The sequence below is a fragment of the Ranitomeya variabilis genome, chromosome 8, assembly GCF_051348905.1.
Source record: "Ranitomeya variabilis isolate aRanVar5 chromosome 8, aRanVar5.hap1, whole genome shotgun sequence".
NCBI lineage: Eukaryota > Metazoa > Chordata > Amphibia > Anura > Dendrobatidae > Ranitomeya > Ranitomeya variabilis.
Genome location: NC_135239.1, coordinates 88,053,548 through 88,065,791, shown reverse-complemented (window position 1 = coordinate 88,065,791; position 12,244 = coordinate 88,053,548). Strand labels below are relative to the sequence as shown.

At 47.5% G+C, this 12,244-nt stretch overlaps 1 protein-coding gene across 3 annotated transcripts in view; it reads right to left on the bottom strand.

Annotated features, from left to right (window-relative positions):
- WDR47 (WD repeat domain 47) overlaps nucleotides 1-12,244 on the bottom strand; it is a 71,799-nt gene that overhangs the window by 58,512 nt on the left and 1,043 nt on the right. The gene's annotated exons all lie outside the window — the stretch shown is intronic.

Below are 12,244 nucleotides of genomic sequence, written 5' to 3'. Positions count from 1 at the left end.
TATCTTCATTTAATTTGTCTTAAATGAAAAACCACAAAAGAGAATGAAGCAAAAAGCAAAACATTGATCATTTCACACAAAACTCCAAAAATGGGCCAGACAAAAGTATTGGCACCCTCAGCCTAATACTTGATTACACAACCTTTAGCCAAAATAACTGCGACCAACCGCTTCCGGTAACCATCAATGAGTTTCTTACAATGCTCTGCTGGAATTTTAGACCATTCTTCTTTGGCAAACTGCTCCAGGTCCCTGATATTTGAAGGGTGCCTTCTCCAAACTGCCATTTTTAGATCTCTCTACAGGTGTTCTATGGGATTCAGGTCTGGACTCATTGCTGGCCACCTTAGAAGTCTCTAGTGCCTTCTCTCAAACCATTTTCTAGTGCTTTTTGAAGTGTGTTTTGCATTGTCCTGCTGGAAGACCCATGACCTCTGAGGGAGACCCAGCTTTCTCACTCTGGGCCCTACATTATGCTGCAAAATTTGTTGGTAGTCTTCAGACTTCATAATCACATGCACACGGTCAAGCAGTCCAGTGCCAGAGGCAGCAAAGCAACCCCAAAACATCAGAGAACCTCCGCCATGTTTGACTGTAGGGACCGTGTTCTTTTCTTTGAATGCCTCTTTTTTTCTCCTGTAAACTCTATGTTTATGCCTTTGCCCAAAAAGCTCTACTTTTGTCTCATCTGACCAGAGAACATTCTTCCAAAACATTTTAGGCTTTTTCAGGTAAGTTTTGGCAAACTCCAGCCTGGCTTTTTTATGTCTCGGGGTAAGAAGTGGGGTCTTCCTGGGTCTCCTACCACACAGTCCCTTTTCATTCAGACGCCGACGGATACTACGGGTTGACACTGTTGTACTCTCGGACTGCAGGGCAGCTTGAACTTGTTTGGATGTTAGTCGAGGTTCTTTATCCAACATCTGCACAATCTTGCTTTGAAATCTCTTGTCAATTTTTCTTTTCCGTCCACATCTAGGGAGGTTAGCCACAGTGCCATGGGCTTTAAACTTCTTGATGACACTGCGCACGGTAGACACAGGAACATTCAGGTCTTTGGAGATGGACTTGTAGCCTTGAGATTGCTCATGCTTCCTCACAATTTGGTTTTTCAAGTCCTCAGACAGTTCTTTGGTCTTCTTTTTTTTCCTCCATGCTCAATGTGGTCCACACAAGGACACGACAGAGGTTGAGTCAACTTTAATCCATGTCAACTGGCTGCAAGTGTGATTTAGTTATTGCCAACACCTGTTAGGTGCCACAGGTAAGTTACAGGTGCTGTTAATTACACAAATTAGAGAAGCATCACGTGATTTTTCGAACAGTGCCAACACTTTTGTTTTTGTCCACCCCCTCTTTTATGTTTGGTGTGGAATTCTATCCAATTTGGCTTTAGAACAATTCTTTTTGTGTTTGTTTCATTTAAGACACATTAAATGAAGATAATAATAACAAAGAATTTGTGTTTGCAATCATTTTCAGGTAGAAACTGAGTATTATCTGACAGAATTGCAGGGGTGTGAATACTTTTGGCCATGACTGTATATATATATATATATATTCACTTATATTTGTTTTATGTGTGCACACATTATATGTGAACATGGTGTGTAATGATATTATGGTCTGCGATGGAGTATGTAAAAGAAGAGGAGGTTGGACATGGAAATGACATCACAATTTTTTTTGTTAAATAATATATCTTAATTTAGCTTACAAAAACCCATACACATCCGCATTACAATACGCATCAAAAACGCGTCAAATCCGAGCGGATTTTCAACTGCGTTTTCTGCCAAAAGAGGAAGAATCCGCACAGAAAATTCCCCAGGCGAATCCGCAACGTGTGCACATAGCCCTACACTACTCACAAAAAGTTAGGGATCTTTGGCTTTTGACTGAAATTTGTGGAAAACTTAAAAAGTTCACACTATAGAAAGTCGGGCATTTAAGTAGAAGCAGCAACGGGGATTTCCTCATCTCAAACAATTCATTGCAACAAAAGCAAACAACAGTGTTGGGTACACCCCCAAATGTCCCAATAACTTGTCCTGCGGCCCTGAGCATCAATTACAGCTGACAAGGACGTCTCTGCTGTCCACAAGTGGAGCTATGGTGTGCTGAGGCATGGCATCTCAATCTTCTTGAAGAGTGGCCCTCTGGTAATTAAGGTTGTCGGGTACAGATTTACAAGCCTCTACACGGCGACTCAGCTGGTCTCATAGGTGTTCTATGGGAATTAGTTCTGGAGAAAGTGCAGGCCGCTCCATTTGAGTTACCCGTCTCCAGCAGCCATTCCATATTGAAGCGACCTGGATGAGCTGGAGCATTGTCGTCCATGAAGATGAAATTTGGCCTGTGCTGTTCGTGTAGAGGCACAATGACTGGATTACTGATGGTACTCAAGTAGTAGGGACTTGTCACAAATTGTAAAGTGTTCTGTATTGACTAGACACCCTGCCCACACTGCAACAACACCAAAGGCTCATCTTGTGACAACAGAGGCTGATGAATAGTGCTCTCCTTGACGTCTCCAACATCATCGGCGGCCATCATTCCTGCTCGGCGTGAATCGACTTCTATCAGTGAACAGCACTGAGGACCACTTCGTCCCTTGTCCAGTGTAGATACTCCCTGGCCCATGGAAGACGATGATGCCTGTGCCTGGTGCTGTGGTCAGGTACCCTTGCAGGTCATCTAACACGCAGCCCATAATACTGTAAACAGTTTCTAACAGTCTGCCATGACACTTGGGCGTCTCTCACATCCTTTAAATGTGCCTGGAGTTGTGTGGAATTCACCATCTGGTTCTGAAGGACATCGTCCACAATGAAGCGGTCATCAGTGTGGGATGTGGCCAAAGAACATCCACTTCTCTGCTTTTCTGTGACTCCTCCAGTCTCCCTATTGCAACCTGATGATAATTCTGTGACACTCTGGACTCAGTGGCCACTTCTGTCTGAGAACAACCTCACAATGGCGAGGTCCTGGTGATGAGCTGTTAGGTGTCGTCTTGGTCTCATGATGTCAGAATGTGAGCAGCATGAGGACTGTTTAATACCAATTATTAAACCCCGAAATGTATTGGGTGATTCATTGATCAAACACCTACTGTGAATTTTAACATTAGGCTCCTTGTTAGAGAGCAGCAAGTTGTGCAAAAATGGAAACATGAAAGATTGAAATAGCTGGACATGTGCATCTAAAAGTCTAGAGACGGCCACATTAAGTTCTCCTGAAAAGGTTAGAGGGCATTGTAGGTTCATCTGGAAATTTGCCTGAAAGCCAAATATCCCTAACTTTTTGTGAGTAACTTTTTTCCCCACCTGCTTGGTTTCTATATATTGCTGCCCTTCTCTGGGTCTATGAAGCCACAACTGTCAAAGAAGAGGAGGTGGAGATAGATGGAAAACAGGCAGGAGGGAAGGTGCATTGAAATGATTGGCCCCGCCATCCATGAACAGTCGGTGCTGACGGCGTCCCTGTATGTGCTGTGTACTGAGTGTTATGTCCACACGTGTTGCTATGTGACATATTGTGAGAAGTGACACTGCCGTACTTAGCTTAGTGCCATGATGGACAGATATCCCAGCAACAGCAGAACAATGGCGGCTGGAAACCAAGGAAGGTGCGGCTCCACTGATCATGGAAACATAGAAGATCTACGACACAACGATCCCAGCGAGATAATCGATGGCAGGAGCTTTCCTCCAGGCACCACTGACCGCTCCGCAGACTCTGCACCCATCATTATAGCCACGTTTGGCCCCACAGCGATGCCTGCATTTAATGGAGAGAAGCAGCTTCTGTGCCTGACCAACCTCTCATAGGAGAGGGAACGCTACGGGGCAACCCGTGGCCTTTCAGGACAAAATCGGCTAAAATAATGAACATGTACTGGATTGTAAAATCCATGCCCAAGTGCAGAGGAAATCCACAGTGCGGCTCACGCGGACATTTATCTAATTGCCGCATGTAAATTAGTAGGCATGCATAGTAAGCTGCGTTTACATGTGACTAATTGGATGTGGTTTTACCGCATCTAATGATAGTCTATGGTAAATTTATGGTGCGGCGACGGAGCGTCGCCGCATTGTAAACAGACATCCTGCGTTCTGAAAAGACGAGCCACATGTCCGTTTACGCGGGTCTGCCGCAGGCGTCTTAACGCATTGTGGAGACGGGATTTCATGAAATCCCCTCCACTATGCTGTAACATCTGGACGCTGCATGTTTGACGCTGCGGCTCTATGCAGCGTCAAACACTCAGCGTTTCCTGACCGTGGTAACACAGCCTTACAGATAAATTCCACACAAAAAAAAAAATAAATGAATGGCACCAAGGTCATGCAACTTTAACACCAGTCGCTCTGGATGGCCGGCACTTTAAGAACAGCGGTATATAAGCTCTGGGCATAGGTGCACAGCATGAAGGAAAAACATCCGTCTAAAAAATGTGCAAAAGCAGAAAAGATGCAGAGCTCACCCATGAGCTGTTTCAACGAAGTCCTTTATTAAACCATTGTGGATCTGTGGACAAAGTTCACGGGACAGGAAGGTGCAGGATGAATGCAGGGAAGGACGACGGCCGTTTCGCATCAAAGACGGGTCCTACGTCTGGTCTGCGTCTGGTCGTTACGGACGCGGCAATACTAAATATGTGTACTTTGTTTGTTTTTTTTATTTAGATAAAGAAATGTATTTATTGGAACAATTTTTTTTTCTTTATTTAGGAATATATATATATATATATATATTTTTTTTACTTTTTTTTACTTTGTCCCAGGGTGGGACATGGTTGTATAGTGACATATCGCTGATCTGACTCATTGCAAAGCACTGTGTCGGATCAGCGATCTGACAGGCAGTGCTGCAGGCGCAATGTTTCCCTATGCCGCCGGAACTCTGCGATCATGTTTGATCGCAGTGTTTCGGGGGTTAATGTGCTAGGGGCGGTCCGTGACCGCTCCTGGCACATAGTGCCGGATGTCAGCTGTAATAATCAGCTGACACCCGGCGGCGATCGGCCGCACTCCCCCCGTGAGCGCGGCCGATCGCCTATGACCCACTATCCCGTCCCTGGGAATTAAGTCCCAGGTCACTTCGACAGGATAGTAGGTCATATGGCAGAAAGGGGTTAATGCTCCTAGATAGGCTGGTGACAATGTGTGTGTGTTTACTCATTGGTTTAGTGATAAGGGTGTTGGGCTGACACCTTTTCATTACTAAGCCTAGAGCTAGGTGTCAATGACAGCTGCTGACACCAAGCCCGGTACCGTCACACTAGGCGATATCGCCAGCGATCCGTGACGTTGCAGCGACCTGGATAGCGATATCGCTGTATTTGACACGCAGCAGCGATCTGGATCCCGCTGTGAAATTGCTGGTCGCTGCTAGAAGGTCTGCACTTTATTTGGTCGCTAGGTCGCCGTGTATCGCTGTGTTTGACAGCAAAAGCAAGGATACCAGCGATATTTTACACTGGTAACCAGGGTAAACATCGGGTTACTAAGCGCAGGGCCGCGCTTAGTAACCCGATGTTTACCCTGGTTACCAGCGTAAAAGTTAAAAAAACAAACAGCACATACTCACCAGCGCGTCCCCCAGCCTCTGCTTCCTGACACTTACTGAGCGCCGGCCCTAAACTGAAAGTGAAAGCACAGCGGTGACGTCACCGCTGTGCTGTTAGGGCCGGAGCTCAGTCAGTGTCAGGAAGCAGAGGCTGGGGGACGCGCTGGTGAGTATGTGCTGTTTGTTTTTTTAACTTTTACGCTGGTAACCAGGGTAAACATCGGGTTACTAAGCGCGGCCCTGCGCTTAGCAACCCGATGCTTACCCTGGTTACCCGGGGACCTCGGCATCGTTGGTTGCTGGAGAGCGGTCTGTGTGACAGCTCTCCAGCGACCAAACAGCGACGCTGCAGCGATCGGCATCGCTGTCGCTATCGCTGCAGCGTCGCTTAATGTGACGGTACCTTTAGGCCCCGTCTCACATAGCGAGATCGCTAGCGAGATCGCTGCTGAGTCACAAGTTTTGTGACGCAACAGCGACCTCCATAGCGATCTCGCTATGTGTGACACGTACCAGCGATCAGGCCCCTGCTGCGAGATCGCTGGTCGTGTCGGAATGGCCTGGACCTTTTTTTGGTCGTTGAGGCCCCGCTGACATCGCTGAATCGGTGTGTGTGACACCGATCCAGCGATGTCTTCACTGGTAACCAGGGTAAACATCGGGTTACTAAGCGCAGGGCCGCGCTTAGTAACCCGATGTTTACCCTGGTTACCAGCGTAAATGTAAAAAAAAACAAACAGTACATACTCGCCTTTCGGTGTCCAGGTCCCTCGCCGTCTGCTTCCTGCTCTGACTGAGCCGCCGTACAGTGAGAGCAGAGCGCAGCGGTGACGTCACTGCTGTGCTCTCACTTCTCACTGTACGGCCGGGAGTCAGTGAGAGCAGGAAGCAGACGGCGAGGGACCTGACGGACATCAGAAGGCGAGTATGTATTGTTTGTTTTTTTTCACATTTACGCTGGTAACCAGGGTAAACATCGGGTTACTAAGCGCGGCCCTGCGCTTAGTAACCCGATGTTTACCCTGGTTACCAGTGAAGACATCGCTGGATCGGTGTCACACACACCGATTCAGCGATGTCAGCGGGGCCTCAACGACCAAAAAAAGGTCCAGGCCATTCCGACACGACCAGCGATCTCGCAGCAGGGGCCTGATCGCTGGTACGTGTCACACATAGCGAGATCGCTATGGAGGTCGCTGTTGCGTCACAAAACTTGTGACTCAGCAGCGATCTCGCTAGCGATCTCGCTATGTGAGACGGGGCCTTTAGTCCCATTACCCTGATGCTATTGCATCAGCATGAAAAAGGTGGTGTTGAACCAAGAAATTACATCACAAAACTATTTTTAAAAATCTTTAACTCAAAAAAAGCCTCCATTGCTGTACAAAAAAACAATATAAAAATGCGGCAAAAATGCACATTATTTCCACAGCGTTTTTCCAGCCAAGAGATGCAGAAACTTTCAGTATTTGCTTGCAGAAATTTCCGCAATGTGCACACATAGCCTTATACTGCCAAGAAATCAGGTTTTTGCTGCAGCAAAAAAAAAAAAAAAAAGAAAGAAAAAAGTGAACAAACTCTTATGTATGACTGGTGGGGATCCAACATCTAAGACCCTGCCAATCAGCATCATGGTCTATACAAGTCCGGAGGCATCCATGCATCCGATAATCCATAGTCCCTGCCGATAATACTTTACGATGATGCCACAGGACGGCTTTACCAGGTGAATCGTACTTCCGTATTCATTTTTCACATTTCTTGCCATCAGCCGTTTCATTTAATCCCTGAGAACCCCTCTGATCTTTGGTAATGGACAGTATCAAGCAATCGGCTACCTTCCTCACTAATGAGAAGGACTCATTCCTTTCCATTCCCACTGATATGAATGAGCCCCCATCAGCTGTCTGTAGTCTCACACGGGTGGTCTCTTGCTCTCTGCTTTTCTAGCATGTGCCCTGTAGGCAGCCGGTATACCCTTATGCCCCTTCCCCATAACCTGTAATAGCTGCTGCCACCAGAGAGGAGATGGGCTCTGCGTTCATGCCCAGGGCACAGATCTGTGAGGCTGCCCGCTCGCTGGCACAGGGGGGCTCATTTGCACATCGCACCATGAATAATTGAACAGTCTGGCTCTCCCATCTGGATAGGAATCCCCTTCCCAATACTCTGGGTGTGAAATAATTAAAAGTCAATACGAGAGCAGCTCTGAAATGAGCCACAAGCAACAAAGGAAATGACATTCTGTCTGTATGGTTTCCAAGCCAGAGTGGGTGGGATAGCTCTCCCAGCTGCCGCTCCCCACTACTCTCACTGTGAGGGTGTGATCACTATCTGGCAGGCAGACCTCCCACCTCATCGAATATATTAACAGCAGCTCACTATTTGGCAGCGGGGTCACTCCCTGATGGGCAACAGGGAAATGGAGCAGCAAAAAGGAGCAAAGATAAAGATGTGAGATTACAGGAGAAGCCAGGACCTGACTACACGGCACAGGAGAAGAGATCAGGTGGTGAAGAGGCATCGGCACAGAGGAGGTCATCTCCTCACACCAGCATCACCACTAATGGCCCAGCAGAGGTCATCTCCTCACACCGCCATCACCACCAATGGCCCAGAGGAGGTCATCTCATCACACCGGCATCACCACCAATGGCCCAGAGGAGGTCATCTCATCACACCGGCATCACCACCAATGGCCCAGAGGAGGTCATCTCATCACACCGGCATCACCACTAATGGCCCAGAGGAGGTCATCTCATCACACCGGCATCACCACTAATGGGGACAGATGGGGTCATCTCATCACACCGGCATCACCACTAATGGGGACGGATGGGGTCATCTCATCACACCGGCATCACCACTAATGGGCACAGAGGGGGTCATCTCATCACACCGGCATCACCACTAATGGGCACAGAGGGGGTCATCTCATCACACCGGCATCACCACTAATGGCCCAGAGGTCATCTCATCACACCGGCATCACCACTAATGGGGACGGATGGGGTCATCTCATCACACCGGCATCACCACTAATGGGCACAGAGGGGGTCATCTCATCACACCGGCATCACCACTAATGGGCACAGAGGGGGTCATCTCATCACACCGGCATCACCACTAATGAGCACAGACAAAAGTGACAGAAATGTCATGGGTTAATAAAGAGTAGCAGGTTATGTGTGGGCAGTCACTGATTGCCACATTAATGCCCAGGGCCCCATATTCTAAGCAGTCGGGTGTACACATAACGGAGCTTCATGTGTGAACAGTAACTAAAGGTTCTGAGAGACCCGACAATCTATAGAAGGAATCGCATTACTACGACTGGACTAGGAGCATTAGGCCGGGGTCACACTCAACGTATGAACACTTGGTCCGAGTCTCCCTGCCGAGAGTCGCACAAGTGTTCTCCGTATGGTCATCCGTGTGTAATGCGTCTGCAATGCGATTTTATCACACCTATATATCTGTATGACATGCGTATGGCTTTACATTTCTCACTGCTTTTCCCCATTCAATTTAATGGCTCAATGGGCTGAAATGAGGAAAATGGTTGCGTATTTGTTGCAAGCTAGACGGGTGGTCCATGTGGTGTCCAAGATTTTCTTTCACCTATAGGCTTGCATTGGTGAGTGTTGCACGATATACACGTACAATCACAGCATGCTGCAATTTTACACGCTCGTCAAATACGCCTGAGAAAAAATAAGGTGATGTGAGCTGCCCCATAGATTAACACCGGTCCGAGTGCTATGTGAGGTTTTCTCGCCCAGCACTCGTCTGTATTCTACAGTAGTGTGAAGCCGGCCTTAAAGTAGCTTTCCCATAAACAAACAAACTTTAAAATCAATAGATATTGGAATAATAATTTCCACATTTGGATGTTTTTTTTTGTTTTTGTTTTTTAAATGTCCCTGTGCTGAGCTAATCTTATAAATGTCCCCTGCTGTGTACTGTGTAATGTCTGACCGTACAGAGACATGGTCTGATCATACCACAGCTCCTGGGCGGGGAGGAAGTAAAAAAAAGTATAAAAGACAGGACAGCACGGGATCAGAGCGGATTCTGTGAGGTAAAACATCTCACTGCCTGTGTTTTAAAAATGTTTTACCTCAAAGAAAAAAATCAGCTGTGATCCCCTGCTGTCCAGTCTGTATAATCTTTGCTTCCCCCCCTGCCCAGGAGCTGTGGTATGATCAGACCATGTCCCTGTACGGTCAGACACGGCCATTACACAGTACACAGCAGGTGACATTTATAAGATTACCTCAGCACAGGGACATTTTATTTAAACACATCCAACTGTGGAAATTATTATTCCAAGATCAATTCATTAAAATTATCTTTCTTCATGGAAAAACTCCTTTAAGCAAGACTGTATACTGTAATGGTACCAATAACTACAGTGCACCGGCCTCCGTACCTGTATACTGTATACAGCGCAGGGTACCGGCCTCCGTACCTGTATACTGTATACAGCGCAGGGTATCGGCCTCCGTACCTGTATACTGTATACAGCGCAGGGTATCGGCCTCCGTACCTGTATACTGTATACAGCGCAGGGTATCGGCCTCCGTACCTGTATACTGTATACAGCGCAGGGTATCGGCCTCCGTACCTGTATACTGTATACAGCGCAGGGTATCGGCCTCCGTACCTGTATACTGTATACAGCGCAGGGTATCGGCCTCCGTACCTGTATACTGTATACAGCGCAGGGTATCGGCCTCCGTACCTGTATACTGTATACAGCGCAGGGTATCAGCCTCCGTACCTGTATACAGTGCAGTGTCTCGGCCTCCGTACCTGTATACTGTATATAGTGCAGGGTATCAGCCTCCGTACCTGTATACAGTGCAGTGTACCAGCCTCCGTATCTGTATACAGTGCAGTGTCTCGGCCTCCGTACCTGTATACTGTATATAGTGCAGGGTATCAGCCTCCGTACCTGTATACAGTGCAGTGTCTCGGCCTCCGTACCTGTATACTGTATATAGTGCAGGGTATCAGCCTCCGTACCTGTATACAGTGCAGTGTCTCGGCCTCCGTACCTGTATACTGTATATAGTGCAGGGTATCAGCCTCCGTACCTGTATACAGTGCAGTGTACCAGCCTCCGTATCTGTATACAGTGCAGTGTACCAGCCTCCGTATCTGTATACAGTGCAGTGTACCAGCCTCCGTACCTGTATACTGTATATAGTGCAGGGTATCAGCCTCCGTACCTGTATACTGTATATAGTGCAGGGTATCGGCCTCCGTACCTGTATACTGTATATAGTGCAGGGTATCGGCCTTCGTACCTGTATACTGTATATAGTGCAGGGTATCGGCCTCCGTACCTGTATACTGTATACAGTGCAGGGTATCGGCCTCCGTACCTGTATACAGTGCAGGGTATCGGCCTCCGTACCTGTATACTGTATACAGTGCAGTGTACCAGACTCCGAACCTGTATACTGTATATAGTGCAGTGGATGACAGCGTATTTCCCAGCAGCTCCAGCCCAGCACAGCCTGGCCCATACACATGGTGCAGATGAAGCAGAGCTCAGTGAGAGTCGTCGTCCTCGGTGACATTTTTGTACGGCTGATGATCAGATGAGAATTATTCTCCGATCTGACAGATCAGGAGAGATAATAACTAATACAAATTCTCATTTTTCTTGGAAATGTAAAAATCCCTTTTATTCTGTACCCAGAAAAGGCCGGAGATCACACAGATCAGCGGATAATACAAAATGTGATCTCACACAGATCTATAGCACAGCAGCAGATCCCACTCTACCAATGTGATCTCACGCAGATCAATAGCACAGCAGCAGATCCCGCTCTACCAATGTGATCTCACGCAGATCTATAGCACAGCAGCAGATCCCGCTCTACCAGTGTGATCTCACAGATCTATAGCACAGCAGCAGATCCCGCTCTACCAGTGTGATCTCACACAGATCTATAGCAAAGCAGCAGATCCTGCTCTACCAGTGTGATCTCACGCAGATCTATAGCACAGCAGCAGATCCCGCTCTACCAGTGTGATCTCACGCAGATCTATAGCACAGCAGCAGATCCCGCTCTACCAGTGTGATCTCAAGCAGATCTATAGCACAGCAGCAGATCCCGTTCTAACAGTGTGATCTCACGCAGATCTATAGCACAGCAGCAGATCTATAGCACAGCAGCAGATCCCGCTCTACCAGTGTGATCTCACACAGATCTATAGCACAGCAGCAGATCCCGCTCTACCAGTGTGATCTCGCACAGATCTATAACACAGCAGATCTCGCTCTACCAGTGTGATCTCGCACAGATCTATAGCGCAGCAGATCCCACTCTACCAATGTGATCTTGCATAGATCTATAGCACAGCAGCAGATCCCGCTCTACCAATGTGATCTTGCATAGATCTATAGCACAGCAGCAGATCCCGCTCTACCAATGTGATCTTGCATAGATCTATAGCACAGCAGCAGATCCCGCTCTACCAATGTGATCTCGCATAGATCTATAGCACAGCAGCAGATCCCGCTCTACCAATGTGATCTCGCATAGATCTATAGCACAGGAGCAGATCCCGCTCTACCAATGTGATCTCGCACAGATCTATAGCACAGCAGCAGATCCCGCTCCACCAATGTGATCTCGCATAGATCTATAGCACAGCA